Source organism: Bufo gargarizans, chromosome 1 (genome assembly GCF_014858855.1).
Source record: "Bufo gargarizans isolate SCDJY-AF-19 chromosome 1, ASM1485885v1, whole genome shotgun sequence".
In the NCBI taxonomy this organism is placed as follows: Eukaryota; Metazoa; Chordata; class Amphibia; order Anura; family Bufonidae; genus Bufo; species Bufo gargarizans.
Window position 1 is genome coordinate 292,287,534 of NC_058080.1, and position 25,712 is coordinate 292,313,245.

The following is a 25,712-nucleotide window of genomic DNA, read 5'->3' on the forward strand; positions in this document are numbered from 1 at the left end:
AGAAAATTCGTCAGTTTGGGGAATTTTTGCAGATTTTTTCAGATTAGCAGAGGACTTTGTTTTGGCTAAGTTCTTTTCATTTAGGAAGGGCGACTTCAAGAACTTATCAATTTTATTCTCTGGGGTCTTGGAGCCCAGCTTTGTTACAGTAGAGTCAATCGACCGTCGTTTTGGGGCCATTCTTTTTTCCTTCTCTTTTTTTTTTTTTTTTTCCTTTCCCTTCCCGACTCTCCTTTTTAGCCTCTTTTTACTCTTTTTTTCCCCCTTTGCTTTAATTTACACTCTTCTTTATGTCCCCTTTACTTCTTTCCCCTCTGCTCCTATTCCTCCCTTTTTACTTCTCTTTATTGGCCCTTTCCTTTATACTCTTGTCCCTCTATTCACCCCTTTAACCCTCCCTCTCCACCACCACACAGGGAAGGGGAACACCAGATTTCGGCTCTGTGCAGCCGGAAAACTTAATCAAGTAGCAGTAAAGCCACGATAGTTAGTTTCTCACGTGGCCCGACGAGGGAGACGAGGATCCTCAGGATGAAAAAAGATCCAGATGACAAATGGCCACTTCAGGGAGGAGGAAACTGCAGGCAAACGGTTTTCAGGTGAAAAAATGAAAAAATCCCACCGATCACCAGCAGGGGGAGCCAGCAGCAAGCGAACCAGGGGGCTGGTGAACAGCTGAGCAGAGAACGCCGATCCGAACACACCCACACCGCAGGAGGAGAGAAAGGCAGCAGAGAAGGGAGACGGACGATCCGGACAAGGGAAGACCCAGCAGCAGGAACACAGAAGAGGAGACCAGCGTCAGGAACCGGAACCAGAGGCCAGAGAGGAGCAACAGGAGCCAGCAACCAGCAGCCGAATCGGTAAGTAGATCGCAGGGCCCCCTGCACTCAGAACCGCTAACGGCACTGGAGCATGGCAGCACGCTGGGGGCAGTCGGCGCTCAGTCAGCGCCCTGGATCAGACGGAGCCGGGAGCTTGGAGGGGAGGAGGCATGCAGGGGGAGAGCGAAACGTGACGTGTTCACGTCATCACGCTACGCCCACTCCCCTCTCCACTTCTGACAGTAAAGGATGGATTGGGCATGGCTCCCCCAGCTCTTAGAGCGACCACATCACTGGGACTGTCCTCTTCGGCAATCGCTCTTTCATCGCTGATGGACCTCTCTGGCAAACCCCTTGATTTAGACGCCATGAAAGGCCTTCTTAACCCTCGCCCATGTGATATGTTTTCACTAATATATCTCAGATCTTACTTAAACCAGCACATTCAATTGGGTGCCCTCCTACATTCGAATCAGTGATCTCCCTCCCCTCAACCCCTAAAAAATTGATCTCACAAATATACAATAAACTACGCTCGCCCCCTATGCTGGCCAAACCATTCTTCTTGAAACAATGGGAAGCAGACCTAAACATTACTATCCCCGTCACATCCCTCCCCAAGTTCCTCAAATCTCCCCACAGGTCCTCCCGTTGTGTCCGTATCCAGGAGAATGGATACAAAATCCTCACAAGATGGTACAACACTCCTGATAAGACGGCTCTTTTTTCTCCCACTGCCTCAAACACATGCTGGAGGTGCCTACAGGGAAAAGGTGACTTCCTCCATATCTGGTGGTCCTGCCCCCCCATAACCAAACGGTGGTCCGAAATTTTCTCCTTGGCAAACAAAATCTGTCGCACCTCCATTCAACCCTCGCCCCAGCTAGCCCTACTGCCCATCTATCAAGAAACGACTCCCCCACGACTCCCCTTTGTCTTCACTCAAATGTTATTAGCTGCCCGCCTCATACTCCCTACCTACTGGATGCAAACCCAAACCCCCCCTCTAGAAAAGTTGACTTTGAAGGTGGATCAATTGCACAGGTTTGAGGAAATGTCATCATGGGAAGCCCGCACGCATGTCATATTCCTCAAAAAGTGGCTCCCATGGTCGGCCTACAGATCTCCCAACAGGGAAGTCACCTCGTGTTCAGGTCCCTAGTCCCCTGGGTTAGGCCCAAGATGGTGTTAGATGTATTTAACCTGGTCTTGCCATCTAGATCACTACCTCCTCCACTGAATACCACCCTCTCATGGCGGTAGGCCCTTTACCTACTATACTTCCTACTAGTCCTTCACTGAGCCTCACTTTGTAGCATATGGCCTGCGGTAGTGACCCACAACCACTACCCCCACTCAACTTGCTACCCACCCTTCAGGATGTTTCATTCATCCCCGAACTACCGGTCTGATGGACCACTCTCAATCTGTATGTCCGACTATGCTATGTTTCTGATTGCATCTGTACTTATTGTGCTTATATGCATGGCCTGCGTGCCTGTACCTGTAACCCTGTTACTCTTGTTTCTTATTGAAAACCAATAAAAAAGTTAAATAATAAAAATGTAAGCTTTATAAAACTTTTTTTTTTCTTTTTTTTTTTGCAGGGTGAGCTGCAGTTTTTATTTTTTTATTAATTTTTATACATTTTGAGGTATGACTTTTTGGTCATTTTTTTCTAGTGGCCAAGTTGACCAAAATATTTTTGATTCTGCCATGGCTTTCAATTTGACAAATTTTTCAAAGTATATAATTTGGGGCTGACTCGAACATGCTCCAGTTACTCAGAAAATTTGTATATTACACTCTCTGGGAGAGAGTCTAGGGTGTTATTCAGGATTTTTGGAAAATATATATCTGTTGTCATTATGAAGGATGCCCAGTGTGCACAGTATGTGTATAGAGTACTGTAGTCGACACAATGCTCCTCTGGATTTGTAGAAAAGATACTGAGTTTAGCTATCAAATTAGCTCAGCTTGTCTGATGGAGATGTAAGATATTTTAATTTTCATTTATTTATTTTCAGAAACGCAGAGAGAGCTCTGGCTTACTTACAGATGTAGCCAGCACCAGAATCAGTGGAATAGCGGTCCACCCCAACATTGTAACTCAACACTAATTTTAAGCTTTAGAAGTTTTGCACATAGTTAAACTAAGTTAATGAGATAAGCTAGTGGAATAACACTTCCGGTTTGACCAGTATTGGTAAGGCAAAAACAGGAGTGGGTCCAAAACAAAGATAAAATGTGATGGAAATATTTGCATTGGTCCTGCATTTTGGACCCACTCCTGCTTTTGGCCTGCAAATCATGACCAAATCCTGATGCAAAATGCTGACCGTATGATAGAAGCCTCATACTCAATTTCTAGAGTTTTGGTAATTTGCTTCTGAAATCAATTTTATTAAGATGGAAAAGAATTTCCTATATGCGGGACTTTATTGGCCTCTATCATATGGTCAGTATTTTGCCAGTTCTTTGCATCAGTATTCGATCAGTATTGGTAAGGCAAAAACAGGAGTGGGTCCAAAATATCTGATGGAAATATTTGCATGTCTTCTGCATTTGGACACACTCCTGCTTTTGGCTTTCAAATCATGATCAAATCCTGACATGTTTTCTTGTTATTTTTCCGTTCTTCTGATAGATCAGAAGAACTGAAAAATAAACGGTAATGTCAACATGGCCAAACAGGGACATGAAAAGTCACAATTGTGGCCCTGTAACAGAATGGTGAGGGAAACAACAGCATGAAGAGTCAAAATAGTGTCCCCAGAACGGAGTGGGGAATCCTGGTTTATCCAGGCCTGATTTATATTTATAAAGGTTAGTCTCTCAACATGTTGTATTGAAAGGCAAGTTCTCTTTAGGGTAACTATGCCACTCACCACATTACACACTCGCTCTGATGTCACACTACTGGCTGGGCAGGAAAGCTTACCCAGGGTAAACTCAGCCTGTTGCAGCCACAATTCAAGTTTAGTTGCCCAGTAGTCCAGCTGATCTTGGATCTGGGGTGACTGGGTTCAGTCTGAGTATGCCACCACCTACTGGTTCAGGTTCTGCTCAATGTCCTGCTGGGTAGGCAGGTGAAGAAAAGTGCTCATCAGAGACTCAAGACTTACCTTCCTTCTTATGGAACTGGTGCTGCACCAGTCCCCCCCAACCCTCTCCAGCAGTCATGTCATTGGAGCGTAAGCTCAGAGGGCCCAAGGATGTGTGATGGTGCATGTAGGCAGAAAACAACAAAGGATGTCTTAAGGATGTCTCAATAGTAGTTGAGTTTTTCATTCCCCTCAGAAGGTGTAAATGAGGCCCCCATTTTGTCCCGCTAGCGAGGGTCTGACATTGGGGAGAGCTAGTAGAAATCCCTCTGCTGACTGGTGATAATGCTGCTATCCATATGCAAGCAACATCTGACCCTTTGTGCAAAGGACAGAAAGAGACTCCCTGCCTTCATTTTCACTGCATACTGCCACAGTCTGTCAGGGTCATCTGTGTCGTCTTTGTTGTCGTCCTCTAGCTCCTCCTGCTCCTATCCTGTCGCTTGGGCAGATAAACCACCTTGTTCTGTATAGAATTCCTGAGTATCTATGTTCTCCTCCTCCTGTGCCAGTTCAGCCTCCACAGGGCTTAGGTGGTCATGAGATGTAGGCGTCACTTCTTCCATCATGTCTTCTGTCCCCTCACCAGTCATATTTACCAGCATCCCCTCCAGGACATGAAGGAGTGGAATGACATAATTCTGTACTCCTGGTGGCTGAAAAATAAAGTGGCCTCCTGGGCAAACATCAGGTGTTACGCATGAGCGGCCACTGTCTAATGTACAAAGTTACACTGGGGAGTAGTCCTGTCCATCTGCATCATCAAGAAATCGGTCATAGGTTTCCTATGCTCATATAGTCGGTCCATTATGTGGAGCATGGAGTTCCAATGTGTGGAAATGTCGCATATGAGGCGATGTAGGGTAACACTATTCTGCCTTTGCAGCTCAAGGAGGGCGTGTTTTACATGGTAAAAGTGACTGAAGTGCACTTTTTCTTTGACATTTTCAAGACATCTTGCAGTTGGGTGGAAGACTTAAAGAATCGGGAGATAACCAGATTGAAAGATTGAAGATGTGCGCCATGCAGGGCGCATGGGTTATCCTTCTCTGATGCAACACAGACAAAATGTTCTTCCTGTTATCGGTGACCATGGTCCCTATCTCCAGTTGGTAAGGAGACAGTCAGGATTTGATTTATTGGTTGATGATATGGAGCAGTTCCTCCCCGGTGTGACTCCATTCACCTAGGTTGATCAGTTGCAGAACCGTGAGACAACGCCATGCTTTGCTTATATGGTATGCTAGAGGACCATGGCCCTATTATTTTATTTATTTATTAATGATATCAAGGATGGAAATAATAGCACAGTTTTTGTTTTTTCATATGACACCAAGCTTTGTAGTACTGTGCAGACTAAGGAAGATGTCCAAGGACTACAAGCTGACTTGGACACTCTGATTAATTGGGCATCAACTTGGCAAATGAGGAAAATTGTAAAGTTATGTATCTAGGTAATAATAATATCCATGCATCATATGTCCTAGGGGATGAAATACTGAGTGAGTCCCTTATAGAGAAGGATTTGGGTGTACTTGTAGATCATAGATTAAATAACAGCATGCAGTGTCAATAAGCTGCTTCTAAGGCTACCAGGATATTGTCATGCATTAAATAAGGCATGGACTGATCGGTCTGAGATGGCCGCGCTTTGCTGAGCTCCTGCACTGCTGCCGTCCATATCATTAGCTATCAGTAGCTACCAGCCTTTACCATGGTGAAAATTGGCAACCCAAGGAGTAGTGACCACCCGGTCCAACAAAAAACCTTGCCAGCGAGTGGAGAGATGGACAAGTTTGTGAAAAAAGCGGCGGCCTCGTTTGTAGCACGGGACTCTAAGATGGCGCCGTCCCAGCCTACGCAGCTCCACAGAGCCAGCACGCAGGAGAAGTCCGACGATGACAGCGAGACGGACGAGCCGCAAGGTAAAGGGTCTCTCCCCATAACCCGACACTACCTGAAACACACTTTGTGTAAAGCCATGGAACCGATACTCACCGAAATAGCGGCCATGCGTCAGGACCTGAGGCAAGTGGGGGACAGAGTGGAAGCCCTCGAGACCCATCAGATCTTGGTGATGGAACACCAGACAGCCACAGCATCTTCATTACAGAAGTGCAGCACCTATCTCAATGATCTGCATAACGCCCTGGAAGATCAGGAGAACAGGGGGCGCCGCAATAACCTCAGGATACGAGGGATCCCAGAAGCGGTAGCCCCAGGCGACATCCCAAATGCTGTTAAACACCTTTGCATATCGCTCCTGGGTCCAAACTTCACTCCAGAAATAATACTGGAGAGAGCCCATAGGGCTTTACGCCCAAAGCCTAAAGCAGAAGATCCCCCTAGGGATATAATCTGTAAATTTCTTAACTTCCAGGTCAAAGCCGCGGTTCAAGAAGCCGCTAGAAACTGCCCTGATATTATATTTGAAGGGGCACAAATATCTATCTATCAAGATTTAGCCCCCTCTACGCTCAGAAAACGCCGGATCATGAAACCTTTAACAGAATGGCTACGGGCTAATAAGATTTTAATCAAGTGGAACTTTCCGTTTGGGCTATCTTTTACTCAGGAAGGGCGTCGGTTCAATATCACCTCACATTCAGATCTTGATGCAATGTACGACGTTTTGCAAATTCCTCCTTTTCAGATTGAGAACTGGGACTTATTTCAAGATATTGCTGTCCTCCCTGAAGTCCCGACCGTTACGCCTTTCTCTTTGCTGCACACCCCTAAAGCTCATAAATCGAGTAAAAGAAGTAAACAACTAACTCCAAAGAGACTTTCTCATGACCAGTGAACCTACCAAGGATCAATCCGGTGATCTCATTGTCATAACTTGCTTCCTGAACTTTCTCCCTATATTTCAGAACGGACGACGACGGATATCCTACGGAATGGACTTGTTTCAGCGAATCCTGGAGAAGTCTTACCCACTTATAGTATTTTACTGTCTGTCCGTCTTACTTTTTCTCTCCACTCTCTCAACCCTTATGGCGATCTGTTTTATGCTTGCCTCTGTCATTCAATCTCGCCCTCCATGCCTATTTACTACTGCCTTTGCATATTCTTCAATTACAAATTTGCCTAGTTCCTATCACTAGTTCATAGGCCACAGGACAAGTGATAAAATATTAAGTGAGAATCCCAAGTGTATCTCAAGACTGTTTGCTGCACACAAACAGCCTCTACGCTATGATTAAATAGACATCATTGTATCTAGCCACATAATACAGACACAGTTACAAAAGGTTGCAAAATTTAGGCAGCCGGGTCTATCCATTTGTACCTCATACCTCTTTACAACTGAGAGTTTTAAAATTTCTTGTTCTTTTTCCAATTTATGTTGCGAGTTTATACCATTAATAATAAAGTTATATTTTAACTGTTAATAGGGATCTCTAAAGGGATTTTTTGGTCTCAGTGACCAAGTTAGTATTTTTAGTTCATAGGCCCACTCCATATATGCTCAACACCCTCTTTATTACCATAAGGTTTTAATGTCCCATGTAGGCTGCTTATTAATGTGCTGGATGGCACATAACTCGGTCAGTTGACCTTATTCCCCCTAAGATGACTAGTTTAGGGGTGACCCTATGCTTGAGATGTTCTTTTTTCTTTGTTCTAATGTTTTCCTTTTTTCCCCGGTTTGTTATAAGGTACATGACACAAGGGCCACATCACAGTAGAGGACCCCACACCAACTTATGGACCCTATCCATTTCTTCTGATCAACCGACTGACACCTTACCGGTAAGTGCTCTCCCCTGGGGGACTGACACATTGATACGCCTCGTTCCCCACTCACTAATCGCTCATGGCTGATCTACGAATCGCCTCATATAACGTGAGAGGATTTAATTCTCCTTCTAAGAGAAGCCAGGTTTTGGCGATGTTACGCAAAGAGGGATCGGATGTGTTGCTTCTCCAGGAGACACACTTCAGGTTTAATCATTACCCCAACCTGGAATTCTCACATTATCCTGTGTGGTTCCATTGTGGTGGTAATTCATCAGCATCAGGTGGTGTTAGCATTGGTTTTAGAAGAAAAGTCCCATTTAAATACTCACAACATCATCAAGATCCAGATGGGAGATACCTTCTAGTGAAAGGATCCATAGGCCCTCATACATACACATTTATAAATTTGTATGCCCCTAACACCAAACAAACTTCATGGCTTTCCAACATGTATACGACCATTGAGTCCTTCAAAGAGGGTATTGTTGTTTTGGGAGGCGATCTTAATATAGCATTTGACCCACAACTTGACTTATCCTCCCATAAATCAGCTCACTCACTGACCTCACTGAGACGGGTGAGGGATGTTTTTTGGAAATTACATTTGGTTGACTCATGGCGCACCCTGCATCCTAGTGAGGTAGACTATACCTTTTTCTCGCATGTCCACAATACATACCACCGTATCGACTACTTGTTTGTGTCCAAGGAACACCTCCAGCACTGTTCGGCAGCTAAGATCGGATCTATTCATATATCCGACCATGCCCCTGTATTCCTCACAGTCACGTCCCCTACGAACAACACCTCACACTTCAATTGGCGCTTAAACAAATCCATTATAGGAGACCCCCAAATCATTAAAAAAATATCTTCCTTACTTGAGGAATACTTTAAACTAAATACCGATCCATCTATCTCCCCTCAAATCCTGTGGGATGCGCATAAACCTTTCATAAGGGGACATTTTATTAGCATTGGATCCTACGTTAAGAAGCTTAGGGAACAAAAGATAACCTCTCTCCTCACTAAAATTAAAAAACTCGAGACTTTACACAAGCATTCATTAGCCGATTCTCAACGTCAAGACCTCTCTAGTCTTAGAGCGGAACTGAAAGCTTTATTGGATGCTAAATCCGCTAAATACTATCTGAACTCGCAGCATAAATTCTATGCTCACGGCGATAAGACCACAAAGTTCTTGATGAATAGAATTAAGGCGAGAAGGGACGCAAATTACATACACCAGCTAAGTTCCCCAACGGGTGAAACCACCTTCTCCACAAACCAAATAGCTGATCAATTCAGAGCATTCTATGAAAAGCTCTACAATATCCCATCCCCTTCATCCCCTGATACTCATGTGTCCCTAATCTCCTCCTTTCTTGAGGCAAATACCCTCCCCACACTCTCCGAAACTCAGAAAACTCTTCTAGCAACTCCCTTTTCAACCGAGGAGCTTTCGGTAGCTCTCTCCCAAATGCCCTTGGGAAAAAGTCCTGGCCCAGACGGACTCCCGTCATCATATTACAAAACCTTCAAGACCCAATTACTCCCGCATCTTCTTGAGGTATGCAACTCTACGTTTCAAGGTACGGCCCTTTCTAGGGATATGACAACTGCACACATAGCACTGATCCCCAAAGAAGGGAAAGATCCCAAAGTTTGCGCTAACTACAGACCTATTTCCCTCTTAAATATAGATCTCAAGCTATTAGCTAAAATGTTAGCCAACCGGCTTGCAAATCTCCTTCCTTCCTTGATACATGGGGACCAGGTGGGCTTTGTCCGTAATAGGGAGGGCAAAGATAACACTACGAGGGTTATCAATGCAATGTGTTATGCCAAACATACTTCCTCTCCTCTCTTGTTGCTTAGTACCGACGCAGAAAAAGCGTTTGACAGAATTAATTGGACTTATCTGAGACAAGTACTTTTGTGCTTTGGTCTACCTGGTCCCTTTGTTCAAGCGATCTTTGCTATGTATGCACAGGCCACAGCCCTGGTAATGGTTAATGGTAGTCTCTCCTTGCCCTTCTACATACACAACGGTACCCATCAAGGTTGCCCCTTGTCCCCCCTCCTATTTGTTCTGGCAATGGAACCCCTTCTAGCTACGTTTAGGAATGATCATAATATTATAGGTACTACCTTGGGAGGAAGAGACCACAAAATTGCGGCTTTCGCCGATGATGTTATGATCATGACAACAAATCCCACTACTTCTCTACCCCGCATACAAAAACATTTACAACACTATAGTTCCATCTCTAACTTTAAAATAAACACTAGCAAATCGCTGATCCTCACGTTGGGAATATCCACTCATACTAAATCTATACTGATGGAAAACTCCCCTTTTAATTGGTCTTCCCCAACCATCTCCTACCTGGGAGTTAAAATCGGCCCTCAAATCTCAGACCTCTTTTCCCTAAACTACATCCCCCTTAAAAACTCTCTATTTACAGCTATAGATCATTTACAGGCCAGGGCACCCATGCTATCCTGGTTTGGGCGTAAAAACCTTCTCACCTCATTGATCTTACCGCGCCTCACATACCTCCAACAGGTTCTCCCTATCCCTTTGCCCAAATCCTTCTACACATCTTTGAAACAAAAGTTCAGAACTTTCATATGGAATGGCAAGAAAGCCAGACTCTCTTACAAACTCTTAGCTCACCCACGCCAGTTAGGCGGTATCGGCCTCCCAGACCCAGAACTTTATGGGATAGCAATAAGATTAGCTAGAGCGGTAGATTGGCTTCGTAACCCTACTGACAAACCTTGGGTGAGCCTTGAACAAAGCATACTTGACATTCCATTTCGGACAGTTTTATTGGGTCATCAATGTCCCCCCCATATACCTCTATCAAACTTCCCAATTTTGAAAGCAACGATTGAAGCTTGGAGATGGCTGAATTCTTCTCATTGCTCAGTTCCCTTCCCTTCACCTATACTGAATGTTGCGGATATCTTAGGCACGTCCTCCCCAACACTTTTGCGATCCTTTTCCAAACGTGTTAAATCTTCCTCTTTGCCCATAAGAAATCTCTTGGACTCTACGGGGAAGCTTCTTGAGACTTATGCCATACATAAATTACTTAATCCCCACCCATGTGACCTTACTTTAATTCCGCACATTAGATCCTTTCTAATACGGAACAATACCGAAGGAGAACTTCTTCGACCAATAGGTTGGTTCGAAGCTCTTATTATCAACCCCAAACCCCCAAGAAAACTAATATTGCAAATTCATAACAAACTGAAGACCTCGCCACTCATTGCAAAACCATCTTTCATTCATCACTGGGAAAGAGAAACCGGGATAACCATACCCTTCAATGATCTGCCTGATTTATTCAACACTCCCCACAAGGCTTCCCGATGTGTACGCATTCAGGAAAATGGATACAAAATACTGACTCAATGGTATATAACTCCATCTAGATCTACCCATTTTACCGAATTCTCTTCTGACGAGTGCTGGAGGTGTTCCGAGGGGACTGGGACCTTCCTCCATATTTGGTGGAATTGCCCCGTAATTAGCAAATGGTGGTTGGACATTTTTCGCTTAAGCAACCAGATAAGCCGTGAATCCGTGAAGATGTCCCCACTGGGAGCACTGTTGTCCTATTTTACAGAGAAGCAATTCAACCTCCCCCTAGCTACCTCTTCAAGCAGCTCCTGAGTGCTGCTCGCCTACTTGTTCCCAAACATTGGCTCCAGACCACACTGCCAACAATTGAACAGTGGAAACTCAAGGCGGACCAGCTCTATCGTTTTGAAGAGCTTTCTGCTTGGGAATCTCACACACATCCAGCCTTCCTGAAGCGTTGGTCACTTTGGTCTACCTTTAGGTTTCCCAGCAGCACGTAGCTACACTCCCTCCCTTGGTTACTTCTACTTTATACTCCTAGGGTTCCGTAGACATAAACCACTTGAAGCCCAAGCTTTCTAGGCCCCTTTTTGCCCATGATTAATCGACTGCCCTTGACATCATAGATCAAAGTACATTAGAGCTTCCTAGGTTTAGATAGGCCCAATTGCAGCTATAAGCCTTTGAACAGGTCTGGATAGCGCTCTGTTACATAAACTGTATTGAATGTGGTCAGCCTCATTGACACCATACCCGGCTGTCGCCGGTTGGTCATAAATGTGCTTACTTCCTCTATATATGCTTGTACTCTATGCTACTGAATATCATGTACCTCTTCCATGTTACATTATTCCCTGTAACTCACTGACGTGTTTTGATGCTATGAAAATAAAAAAGTAAAAAATAAATAAATAAATAAATAACTAAAATAAGGCATGGACTCACGGGACAGATATATAATATTACCACTTTATAAAGCTTTGGTGCGGCCTTACCTGGAATATGCTGTTCAGTTCTAGGCACCAGTACATATAAAGTATGCTTTGGTACTTGAAAAGGTACAAGGAGGGTGACTAAACTAATAAGGGACATGGAGGGTCTTAGTTGTGAGGAAAGATGAAATAAAATGTATTTAGTCTTGAGTAGAGACGTCTAAAGGGGACATGATTATCCTATACAAATATTTAAATGGGCTATACAAAAAATATGGTGAAAAGCTGCTCGACAAAAGACAAGGGGGCACTGTCTTTGACGGAAGAAGAAAAAGTTCAGTTTCTGGAAGTGTCAAGGTTTCTTTGCTGTAAGAACTGTGAATCTATGGAATAGACTACCTCTGGACATGATCTCAACAGGAACAATGAATAGTTTTAAAAAGGAGTTTTATAAATTCTTAAAAGTTAATGACATTAATGCTTATGAAAATGTGTAGAAATCTGAGTCTGACTTCCTTTTTGGGATTCGCGCCCAAAACTTGATGGACTGGTTGAACTTGATGGACTGTTTTTTCAACTATATTAACTATGACCTTCAGATCCACGATCCGAAGTTGATTCATTCAAAACTTCATTTGATTGCTGTAAGTAGATTCATCTCCGTACAGAATTCAAATATATGGGCTCAGATGAGTGAAATTCGTTATCACCAAAGTCTTGCGGGACTTTGGTGAATAACTTTGGACTTCAATTTTTAAACTTGCAAAACATTTTAAAACTTGGATCCGAAGTTGGCTTTGGTACCAAGGTCCAAGTTTTAAAATGGTCAGAGAAGCTGTCTGGTTATAGATAGTGATGAGCGGACCCATGGATGTTCGGGTCCAACGTGTTCGACCAAATGTTAGTCCAAAGTTTGGTTTGATTACCCGATCTTGACCCAGAACCCCATAGAAGTCAATGGGGACCCGAATTTTGGTGCTGTAAAATGACTGCAAGAGATAGAGGGCTGCAAAATGAGCCAAAATAGGGGTAAGAGCAGGACAATTGCCCTGCAAACAAATGTGGATAGTGAAATGACTTAAAATAACATAGAATAGAAAAAAAAATATTAAAAATTAAAAATAATAATCTTGAACCAGGAGGCGGAGTAGGAGGTTGTGGAGACAGTGGATGTGGCGATGTACACTTAGTTTAGATAGCACGTCTCATAAATCATGAATGTTAACTCTACTACATCCGTAAGTGGAAAAAAAGTGGATGGGGGGAGCCAACACAGTTTTTGTGTGGTTTTTCTTTTTTTTGGGGGGGTATTTGGGGATCCCCAAAACATTGAAAAATGACAAACAGAACAAACTAACTGCGCTGGAGTATAACAATGGCTGGGTGCGGCTGGTATACTTCTCTACTCAACCCAAGATACGGACAAGTGTGGCAGGCGCAGCACTATGAAGTGCCTTTTGCGCTGTGGCATTAGAAGAATTCTGATATATCTGACTTTTAGTCTAACCAGAGTATATATTACTCTGCAATTCCTCTAGCGCCATTCTATGGAAATACGTGTTGCTTAAAGATTCATAAAATGGCGGTATGCATAACATGGTGGTTCAACTGTTCAATCTTGTCATTCATAAAGTGATGGATCTATTTCTCTCTTGAGTATGTGTACTCTCACTTTAAGTTATTTAAGCACTTTAGGATCTCTCTGAGAGGTATATCTGAGGTCTAACCAATAGTTCTACTTGCTGAATTTGGTCACAATTTGTAGTATGCAGTTAGCAGTAACTATTTGCAAATTGGTTAAGTATGATCTGGTATGGTTGTATGCAATTTGGATTGCAATATGGAATTAGAATTTGGATTTGTTTGCAATTGGTGGAAATGTAAGTAAACACACATATAACTGGTTCAGTATACAGTTCTAATCATTACATTAACAATAGGAAAATTATATAACTGTTCTAAATACCAATTTTAGCCTCTCTGCTTCCATAAAACACAGCTCTTAGTGGAGTGAATGTCTGTTCAGCTCCTCTCCTCTGGTGTATAATGATTCTAGCAGCTCCTGCTAGGGGAATTTCCCAAACAGGCTGTGTGTGAGGCTGGCTGTGATCCGTCAAAACTCCTGCTGTATGTTAGGCTGGCTGTGATTGGTCAAGACTCCTGCCCAGCAACAACAGTTTAACTCTATGCTTTCTGTTGTTTCTGCTGTGTCATTGAGCTTACCTTACATTATATGATGAATCTTAAAGGCATATTATCTTTTCTGCTTCTGTGAACACAATATATATAACAGTTATATGACATCCAAACATAAGGTCACTGTAAATAACTCTTTTCTTGTCTTTAACACAGAAACGTAGAAACTGTATTATAGGTTTTCCGTGCGCATGCGCCGGGTAAACTGTTATGCCCCGGCCCGACTGTGGTCATTCAATGCGCACGTGCCGATATATCGTTCATTGGCGCATGCGCAGGATTATGGACAGGAGGAGGGAGGTTAGAGCAGAGACTAAGGGCGGGCAGACGTGGCGGAGGGGGAGTGGATTCGTATAAAAATGGGGCACCTTCACAGCCTCATTTGCATACGCATTTAAAGTGTTCATGGTAAGCACAGTTTTAATAGGGGGGATGCCATGGACATAACACTGTTATTAGGTTAATAGGGTGAATCGGCGTGAAAGACTCCCTTTAAGGTTATTGGCAGGTCTAGCTGTAAAAACATATGAGCTATATTAGCAACCTAGGACAGATCTTAGCTGGCCAGCTACACTCCCACCAAAATTACCTATAATTCTATGTTCTCAGTGGTAGAACTTGAACATGAATTTGAGGAATTTTCCAACAGGTTCTCAACTTCCAAGTGTCTTTTATCACTCTCAAGTAGAACAACTAACTTCTCAATAGGATGTTCCAACTTGAGTTGAGTAGTGAGATGTTTTCTTTTTTTGCCAAGTTTTGAGTCTCCTATTTGTAACACCTCTCTTCTTACTGATTTGTCTTCATCCTTTTGAACTTCCAGAACTTTGGCTAATTTCCATTGACTTCTAGGCAAATCTTCTTCTTTTACTAACACTATGTCACCAACTTGGACATTTCTTCTAGGTATTTGCCATTTACTTCTTAGCATACGATTGGCTAAGTACTCTTTCCTCCATCTATTCCAAAACTGATCTGATAAATATTGAACTCTTCGCCATCTCTTTTAGCATATAAATCCTGTTTGGTATACTTGCCAGGCGGTGGCTGTATGTAATCAGACTTAAGATGAAGTAGATGGTTGGGAGTTAAAGGGTCCAAACTTGTTGGATTGTTGATGTTATCAACTGTAAGTGGACGACTGTTAACAATAGACATTACTTCATAGAATAGGGCTCTAAGTGAAGCATCATCTATTCTTCCGGCGTTCTTTTTCAACACTGAACTTAACAAATTTCTTACAGTTCTGATTTGTCTTTCCCAAACTCCTTCTGTATGTCTGAAGTCACTGTAAATAACTCTGCTCTTGCCTTTAACACACAAACATAGAAACTGTATTAAGGTTATTGGCAGGTCTAGCTGTATAAACATATAAGCTATATTAGCAATCTAGGACAGGTTTTAGCTGGCCAGCTACAACAAGTCCTGTGGGATTCATGCCTGGTTCATTTTATTGAACGTGAGCTTGTCCACGTTGGCTATGGACAGGTGGATGTACCTGTGATCACACCCCCTGCCATGCTAAATACATTTTCGGACAATACACTTGCAGCAGGAAAGGACAGCAACTCCAAGACATAAAGGGCAAGCTCAGGCCATGTGTCCAATATGGAGACCCAGAAGTTAAATGGGGCAGACCCACCATTCAGTATGTGCAAATGTACTCTTCCACCATGTTGCTGAAATGCTGCCTCCTGCTAAGTCGGTCTGTATCAGATGATGGTTCTGGATGTTGTGGCATGCTGACAAAGTTTATTCCCATTTCAGCCATGCTTACTAGTAATAAGCGGCAGGGGCAATGTTCAAATTTGCGATGTATCGCAAATAATTAGGCGAATATTTGCCAAATTATTCGTGATTTTGTGGTATTCGTGATATTATTTTCGATTGCGCTATTATGCGCGCGTGCACGTACAGTACAGACCAAAAGTTTGGACACACCTTCTGATTCAAAGAGTTTTCTTTATTTTCATGACTATGAAAATTGTAGATTCACACTGAAGGCATCAAAACTATGAATTAACACATGTAGAATTATATACATAACAAAAAAGTGTGAAACAACTGAAAATATGTCATATTCTAGGTTCTTCAAAGTAGCCACCTTTTGCTTTGATTACTGCTTTCCACACTCTTGGCATTCTCTTGATGAGCTTCAAGAGGTAGTCACCTGAAATGGTTTTCACTTCACAGGTGTGCCCTGTCAGGTTTAATAAGTGGGATTTCTTGCCTTATAAATGAGGTTGGGACCATCAGTTGCGTTGTGGAGAAGTCAGGTGGATACACAGCTGATAGTTCTACTGAATAGACTGTTAGAATTGGTATTATGGCAAGAATAAAGCAGCTTAGTAAAGAAAAATGAGTGGCCATCATTACTTTAAGAAATTAAGGTCAGTCAGTCCGAAAAATTGGGAAAACTTTGAAAGTGTCCCCAAGTTCAGTCACAAAAACCATCAAGCGCTACAAAGAAACTGGCTCACATGTGGACCGCCCCAGGAAAGGAAGACCAAGAGTCACCTCTTCTGCGGAGGATTAGTTTATCCGAATCACCAGCCTCAGAAATCGCAGGTTAGCAGCAGCTCAGATTAGAGACCAGGTCAATGCCACACAGAGTTCTAGCAGCAGACACATCTCTAGAACAACTGTTAAGAGGAGACTGTGTGAATCAGGCCTTTATGGTAGAATATCTGCTAGGAAACCACTGCTAAGGACAGGCAACAAGCAGAAGAGACTTGTTTTGGCTAAAGAACACAAGGAATGGACATTAGACCAGTGGAAATCTGTGCTTTGGTCTGATGAGTCCAAGTTTGAGATCTTTGGTTCCAACCACCGTGTCTTTGTGCGATGTAAAAAAGGTGAACGGATGGACTCTACATGCCTGGTTCCCACCGTGAAGCATGGAGGAGGATGTGTGATGGTGTGGGGGTGCTTTGCTGGTGACACTGCTGGGGATTTATTCAAAATTAAAGGCATACTGAACCAGCATGGCTACCACAGCATCTTGCAGCAGCATGCTATTCCATCCGGTTTGCGTTTAGTTGGACCATCATTTTTTTTTCAACAGGACAATGACAGGCTGTATAAGGGCTATTTGACCATGAAGGAGAGTGATGGAGTGCTGCGCCAGATGACCTGGCCTCCACAGTCACCGGACCTGAACCCAATCGAGATGGTTTGGGGTGAGCTGAACAGCAGAATGAAGGCAAAAGGGCAAACAAGTGCTAAGCATCTCTGGGAACTCCTTCAAGACTGTTGGAAGACCTTTTCAGGTGACTACCTCTTGAAGCTCATCAAGAGAATGCCAAGAGTGTGCAAAGCAGTAATCAAAGCAAAAGGTGGCTACTTTGAAGAACCTAGAATATTACATATTTTCAGTTGTTTCACACTTTTTTGTTATGTATATAATTCCACATGTGTTAATTCATAGTTTTGATGCCTTCAGTGTGAATCTACAATTTTCATAGTCATGAAAATAAAGAAAACTCTTTGAATCAGAAGGTGTGTCCAAACTTTTGGTCTGTACTGTACGCACTATTAGCTACATAAGTGACAAAAATGGTTGGCAGCAACTTTCAAGATTTTAGCGCAATACACACAACTTCACCTTTAATAAGGTCTGACAAAATAATACTGATTGTTGAACTTAGTATTGTTGGGACATCATAGCACTATTTCTGTAGCATGTATGTATGGACATCAGAGAAATCTCTCTCACATGCACATTGCACATTTATTTTCCTGCCACACACTATAACCTTTACTATCTAACACTAACTATATGGATTATATACAGTATTTCAGCTAACTATCTCTATAACCTACACTACACCCTGCGCTGGACCCTATCAGCTATTCAGCTACACAATTCCCTATTACTATCTAACACCAACTATCAGGATTATTTATATGTGATTTGGAATGTAATTTAAAAAAGCCTAGCACAGTATTCAAGTTCCTCTCTCTCACATGAAAGTACACTAAATTGCTGCTGGGAAGTGTCTTAATTTATATAGTGAAGGGGTAGGCAACTTTTCTATTGGTTGCTACTAGGGATGGTGCTAAGCTGTGACAAAGCCTTCTCACTGGCCCACAAGCTAGAAGAAGGGAGAGATGATCACCTGATGTGTAGTGTGTTAAAAAAAACAAAAAACGAATATTCGTCATTACGAATATATAGCACTATATTCTAAATATTCGAGAATTCTTGAAGTGCAGATATTTGCGATAAAAATTCATAATACGAATATTCGCGCTCAACACTAATGCTAACCCTCCTTCTGAGGTAAAGATGATGTCCCAGTTGCGATGTAAATTTCCTCCTCCTCCGCTGCCTCGTGCTCTCCGGTGGGAAAGACATCATTAGCACATCTACAAGCATGTGCTTGTATTCACAAATCTTCCGATCACACTCCAGTGATGGAAGTAAGAATGGCACATTGTCCTTGTAGCGGGGATCAAGCAGGGTGACCACCCAGTTCTCAGCACTGGTAACAATGAGGTCAACTCAGTGGTCGTTGCGCAGGCACTGCAGTGTGTATTTGCTCATGTGTGCCAGGCTGCCCAGGCGGCACGACAAGCTGTCCTTGGTGGGAGGTGTATTATCTGTGTTCCCTGTATAATCCCAGCCATGTTCCATTGATGCCTGTGAGCTGATTTGGGGCCACCCTACTGTGAACATGGTTTCTCCTCCTCATCATCCAAAACTGTGCCCTGGCTGGACAGTTGTGTACCTGGTTGCTGGTGCAGGAACCCACCCTCCTAGCCACCTGTGGATGACTGGCCTAATAACCGTGGGAATGAATCCTGTTGCTCCTCTTACTCCTGTGCCACAACCTCATCCATCATTGCCTGAAGCATTTTTTTTCAAGGAGACATAGAAGTGGGTTAGTAACACTGATGACGACATCATCGACACTGGCCATGTTGGTGGAGTACTTGAAAAGGCAACACGGCACACACTTCCTGAATAGAGGCCCAACTCACATGCGTTCTGCAGCTGAAATTCCACTATCGCCTGCTGCTGCTCGCACAGTCTGTCTGGCAAGTGCAAGGTGGAGTTCCATCTTGTAGGTACCTTGCATATGAGGCGGTGAGCGGGAAGGCTGAAGTTACCCTGCAGACAGGCGTGCAGCAGCAACAGGGTGAGAATGACGAAAGCGCGCAGAGGCGGCCCTCACTTTCTGCAGCAACTCTGGCATATCAGGGTAATTTTTCAGGCACCTCTGCAACACCAAATTCAGCACATGCGCCAGGCAAGGGATTTGCGTCAAACCAGCTAGGCGCAGAGCTGCTACGAAATTTTGTCCATTGCTGTACACAACCAGGACTTGATGCTCAGTGGCACCAACCACTCATTAGTCTGTTCTTCTGTGCCCGCCCATAGCTCCTGCGTGTTGTGGGTTTTTCCCCCCAAAATAAATACGTTTAAGTACAGCCTGCTGTCGTTTCCCCTTGGCTCTGCTGCAGTTGGTGCAGTTACGCTGATCAGATGAGGAGGCGGTAGAGGAGGATGAGGAGGTGGTAGAGGAGGAAGCGTAGGAGGAGAAGGAGGCAACAGGAAGCAACAAGAAAAGTCCCGCAATCTTCAGTGGTGGTAGGACATGGACCAAACTGCTTTCCACTTCAGGCCCAGTCAACACTACATTGCCCAGTGGCCAATTGCACCTGATTTTGTCCGCAACTTGTTCATGCAGGGCAGCGATGGCCCACCTAGAAAAGTAGTGGTGGTTGCAAACCACATACTGTGGGACAACTATCGCCATAAAGCTTTTAAAACTATCCGTCTTCACCATACGGAATGGAAGCATTTCCAATGCTAGGAATTTAGAAATGCTGGCATTCAGGGCCAGGGCTTGTGGGTGGGTAGGAGGATACTTCCTCTTTCTCTCCAGTGTTTGAGTGATAGACAGTTGAACGTTTTCCATAGGACAGTGTGGAGATGCTCGGTGACACTGCTGGTGGTGGTGCTGTCGCATCCTCTCTTTGGGGAGACAGGTGGCCTCAGATCTTTAATGTTTTTTCAGGTGTATAGTCCACTGCAGCTTTTGCTCTGCATATAAATGTCTGGTCATGCAGATGGTGCTCAGGTTTAGAATATCTATGCCTCGCTTCAGGTGTGCAAACTCCCCGTGTCTTGTCATCAGCATATTTCCTGAAAAACTGCCATGCCAGGGAACTTCTTTGAGATGACTTTGGTGTTCTCAGTCAGCGCAGTGGGCACTATCAGACGTACTGGCCAGCCGCTTTACTTTTTCACCGTGCTCCCTCTTTTGTTGTGTGCCTAGCACCACTTGACCACCACCTCTTCCTCTGAACTGCACACATCACTCGGATGACCTTGATTCCATGTGAGGTCTAGGACCTCATCATCCACCACAACATCTTCCACCCACTCCTCACCCCTGCCCTCCTTGCCAGTCTACACAGTGCTAGGTGGATGGCCCACGGAACCCCTGCATCACATAGCATAAGTGGCTGCTGCATGACTTGGAGCTCAGATTGCTTGGCTGATTTGCAAGGGGTTTAGGTGGAAGACAGATGCCCATGGGCCGTTGGTGCCAACTCTGCAGGGGACTGGGTGGAAGACAATTTGAACGAATTGGAGGCACTGTAAGCCATACCATCTACTACTGCCTCTACTTGTTCAGGCCTCTACTTGTTCGTACAGTGGTATTCGGGCCTACAAAATGACACAGAACATTCTGTCACCTGCAGTTTGTATGGATGTATTCCCAAAATCAGAAAAATGAAAGAAAACCGGCACTCCCAAAAATCTTTGCTGGTGATTAGGGATGAGCGAACTCGAACTGTATAGTTCGGGTTCGTACCGAATTTTGGGGTGTCCGTGACACGGACCCGAACCCGGACATTTTCGTAAAAGTCCGGGTTCGGGTTCGGTGTTCGTCGCTTTCTTCGCGCTTTTGTGACGCTTTCTTGGCGCTTTTTGAAAGGCTGCAAAGCAGCCAATCAACAAGCGTCATACTACTTGCCCCAAGAGGCCATCACAGCCATGCCTACTATTGGCATGGCTGTGATTGGCCAGAGCACCATGTGACCCAGCCTCTATTTAAGCTGGAGTCACATAGCGCCGCCCGTCACTCTGCTCTGATTAGCGTAGGGAGAGGTTGCGGCTGCGACAGTAGGGCGAGATTAGGCAGATTAACTCCTCCAAAGGACTTGATTAACTGATCGATCTGCAGCTGTGGATCATTGAGCTGCTGATCCTCAATTGCTCACTGTTTTTAGGCTGCACAGACCGTTTGTCAGTCTCATTTTTCTGGGGTGATCGGCGGCCATTTTGTGTCTTGTGGTGCGCCAGCACAAGCTGCGACCAAGTGCATTTAACCCTCAATGGTGTGGTTGTTTTTTGGCTAAAGCCTACATCAGGGTGAAGCTGTCACACCAAGTGCATTTAACCAGCAATAGTCTGTTCATTTTTTGGCCATATACAAAATCAGGGGCAAGCTGCGCCTGTCACCAAGTGCATTTAACCCTCAATGGTGTGGTTGTTTTTTGGCTAAAGCCTACATCAGGGTGAAGCTGTCACACCAAGTGCATTTAACCAGCAATAGTCTGTTCATTTTTTGGCCATATACAAAATCAGGGGCAAGCTGCGCCTGTCACCAAGTGCATTTAACCCTCAATGGTGTGGTTGTTTTTTGGCTAAAGCCTACATCAGGGTGAAGCTGTCACACCAAGTGCATTTAACCAGCAATAGTCTGTTCATTTTTTGGCCATATACAAAATCAGGGGCAAGCTGCGCCTGTCACCAAGTGCATTTAACCCTCAATGGTGTGGTTGTTTTTTGGCTAAAGCCTACATCAGGGTGAAGCTGTCACACCAAGTGCATTTAACCAGCAATAGTCTGTTCATTTTTTGGCCATATCCCAGTCTAATTCTGTCACTAAATCCATACCGGTCACCCAGCGCCTAAATACTAGGCCTCAAATTTATATCCAGCTAAATCTGTCCCTAGTGCTGTAGCTGGGCGAGTTATTTAGTGTCCGTTCAAGCACATTTCTTGTTCTGGGTTGAAATACAATTCCCAATTTAGCAATTTCATAATTTAGTGGTTCCTGCTATATCAGAGCTCTTTGAAATCTATCCCAAAAAGGGTATATAATATTGAAGGTGCACATAGGGTCATTCAGAGTAACTTCACACACACCCGCTACTGTGTATTTCCAAGTCTAATTCTGTCACTAAATCCATACCGGTGACCCAGCGCCTAAATACTAGGCCTCAAATTTAATTCCCTCTAAATCTCTCGTTACCCACCGCTGTACTGTTGTTGCTGGGCAAGATATTTAGTGTCCGTCAAAGCACATTTTTTGTTCTGGGTTGAAGTACAATTCCCAATTTAGCAATTTCATAATTTAGTGGTTTCTGCTATATCAGAGCTATTTGAAATCTATCCCAAAAAGGGTATATAATATTGAAGGTGCACATAGGGTCATTCAGAATAACTTCACACACACCCGCTACTGTGTATTTCCAAGTCTAATTCTGTCACTAAACCCATACCTGTCACCCAGCGCCTAAATACTAGGCCTCAAATTTAAATCCCTCTAAATCTCTCGTTACCGTTGTCCTGTTGTAGCTGGGAAAGTTATTTAGTGCCCGTCAAAGCACATTTTTTGTTCTGGGTTGAAGTACAATTCCCAATTTAGCAATTTCATAATTTAGTGGTTCCTGCTATATCAGAGCTATTTGAAATCTATCCCAAAAAGGGTATATAATATTGAAGGTGCACATAGGGTCATTCAGAATAACTTCACACACACCCGCTACTGTGTATTTCCAAGTCTAATTCTGTCACTAAATCCATACCTGTCACCCAGCGCCTAAATACTAGGCCTCAAATTTAAATCCCTCTAAATCTCTCGTTACCCGTTGTCCTGTTGTAGCTGGGCAAGATTATTTAGTGTCCCGTCAAAGCACATTTTTTGTTCTGGGTTGAAGTACAATTCCCAATTTAGCAATTTCATAATTTAGTGGTTTCCTGCTATATCAGAGCTATTTGAAATCTATCCCAAAAAGGGTATATAATATTGAAGGTGCACATAGGGTCATTCAGAATAACTTCACACACACCCGCTACTGTGTATTTCCAAGTCTAATTCTGTCACTAAATCCATACCGGTGACCCAGCGCCTAAATACTAGGCCTCAAATTTAATTCCCTCTAAATCTCTCGTTACCCACCGTGTACTGTTGTTGCTGGGCAAGATATTTAGTGTCCGTCAAAGCACATTTTTTGTTCTGGGTTGAAGTACAATTCCCAATTTAGCAATTTCATAATTTAGTGGTTTCTGCTATATCAGAGCTATTTGAAATCTATCCCAAAAAGGGTATATAATATTGAAGGTGCACATAGGGTCATTCAGAATAACTTCACACACACCCGCTACTGTGTATTTCCAAGTCTAATTCTGTCACTAAACCCATACCTGTCACCCAGCGCCTAAATACTAGGCCTCAAATTTAAATCCCTCTAAATCTCTCGTTACCGTTGTCCTGTTGTAGCTGGGCAAGTTATTTAGTGTCCCGTCAAAGCACATTTTTTGTTCTGGGTTGAAGTACAATTCCCAATTTAGCAATTTCATAATTTAGTGGTTCCTGCTATATCAGAGCTATTTGAAATCTATCCCAAAAAGGGTATATAATATTGAAGGTGCACATAGGGTCATTCAGAATAACTTCACACACACCCGCTACTGTGTATTTCCAAGTCTAATTCTGTCACTAAATCCATACCGGTGACCCAGCGCCTAAATACTAGGCCTCAAATTTAATTCCCTCTAAATCTCTCGTTACCCACCGCTGTACTGTTGTTGCTGGGCAAGATATTTAGTGTCCGTCAAAGCACATTTTTTGTTCTGGGTTGAAGTACAATTCCCAATTTAGCAATTTCATAATTTAGTGGTTTCTGCTATATCAGAGCTATTTGAAATCTATCCCTAAAAGGGTATATAATATTGAAGGTGCACATAGGGTCATTCAGAATAACTTCACACACACCCGCTACTGTGTATTTCCAAGTCTAATTCTGTCACTAAACCCATACCTGTCACCCAGCGCCTAAATACTAGGCCTCAAATTTATATCCATCTAAATCTCGTTCCCTAGTGCTGTAGCTGGGCGAAGTTATTTAGTGTCCGTTCAAGCACATTTCTTGTTCTGGGTTGAAGTACAATTCCCAATTTAGCAATTTCATAATTTAGTGGTTCCTGCTATATCAGAGCTATTTGAAATCTATCCCAAAAAGGGTATATAATATTGAAGGTGCACATAGGGTCATTCAGAATAACTTCACACACACCCGCTACTGTGTATTTCCAAGTCTAATTCTGTCACTAAATCCATACCGGTGACCCAGCGCCTAAATACTAGGCCTCAAATTTAATTCCCTCTAAATCTCTCGTTACCCACCGCTGTACTGTTGTTGCTGGGCAAGATATTTAGTGTCCGTCAAAGCACATTTTTTGTTCTGGGTTGAAGTACAATTCCCAATTTAGCAATTTCATAATTTAGTGGTTTCTGCTATATCAGAGCTATTTGAAATCTATCCCAAAAAGGGTATATAATATTGAAGGTGCACATAGGGTCATTCAGAATAACTTCACACACACCCGCTACTGTGTATTTCCAAGTCTAATTCTGTCACTAAACCCATACCTGTCACCCAGCGCCTAAATACTAGGCCTCAAATTTAAATCCCTCTAAATCTCTCGTTACCGTTGTACTGTTGTAGCTGGGCAAGATTATTTAGTGTCCCGTCAAAGCACATTTTTTGTTCTGGGTTGAAGTACAATTCCCAATTTAGCAATTTCATAATTTAGTGGTTCCTGCTATATCAGAGCTATTTGAAATCTATCCCAAAAAGGGTATATAATATTGAAGGTGCACATAGGGTCATTCAGAATAACTTCACACACACCCGCTACTGTGTATTTCCAAGTCTAATTCTGTCACTAAATCCATACCGGTGACCCAGCGCCTAAATACTAGGCCTCAAATTTAATTCCCTCTAAATCTCTCGTTACCCACCGGTGTACTGTTGTTGCTGGGCAAGATATTTAGTGTCCGTCAAAGCACATTTTTTGTTCTGGGTTGAAGTACAATTCCCAATTTAGCAATTTCATAATTTAGTGGTTTCTGCTATATCAGAGCTATTTGAAATCTATCCCTAAAAGGGTATATAATATTGAAGGTGCACATAGGGTCATTCAGAATAACTTCACACACACCCGCTACTGTGTATTTCCAAGTCTAATTCTGTCACTAAACCCATACCTGTCACCCAGCGCCTAAATACTAGGCCTCAAATTTAAATCCCTCTAAATCTCTCGTTACCGTTGTCCTGTTGTAGCTGGGAAAGTTATTTAGTGCCCGTCAAAGCACATTTTTTGTTCTGGGTTGAAGTACAATTCCCAATTTAGCAATTTCATAATTTAGTGGTTCCTGCTATATCAGAGCTATTTGAAATCTATCCCAAAAAGGGTATATAATATTGAAGGTGCACATAGGGTCATTCA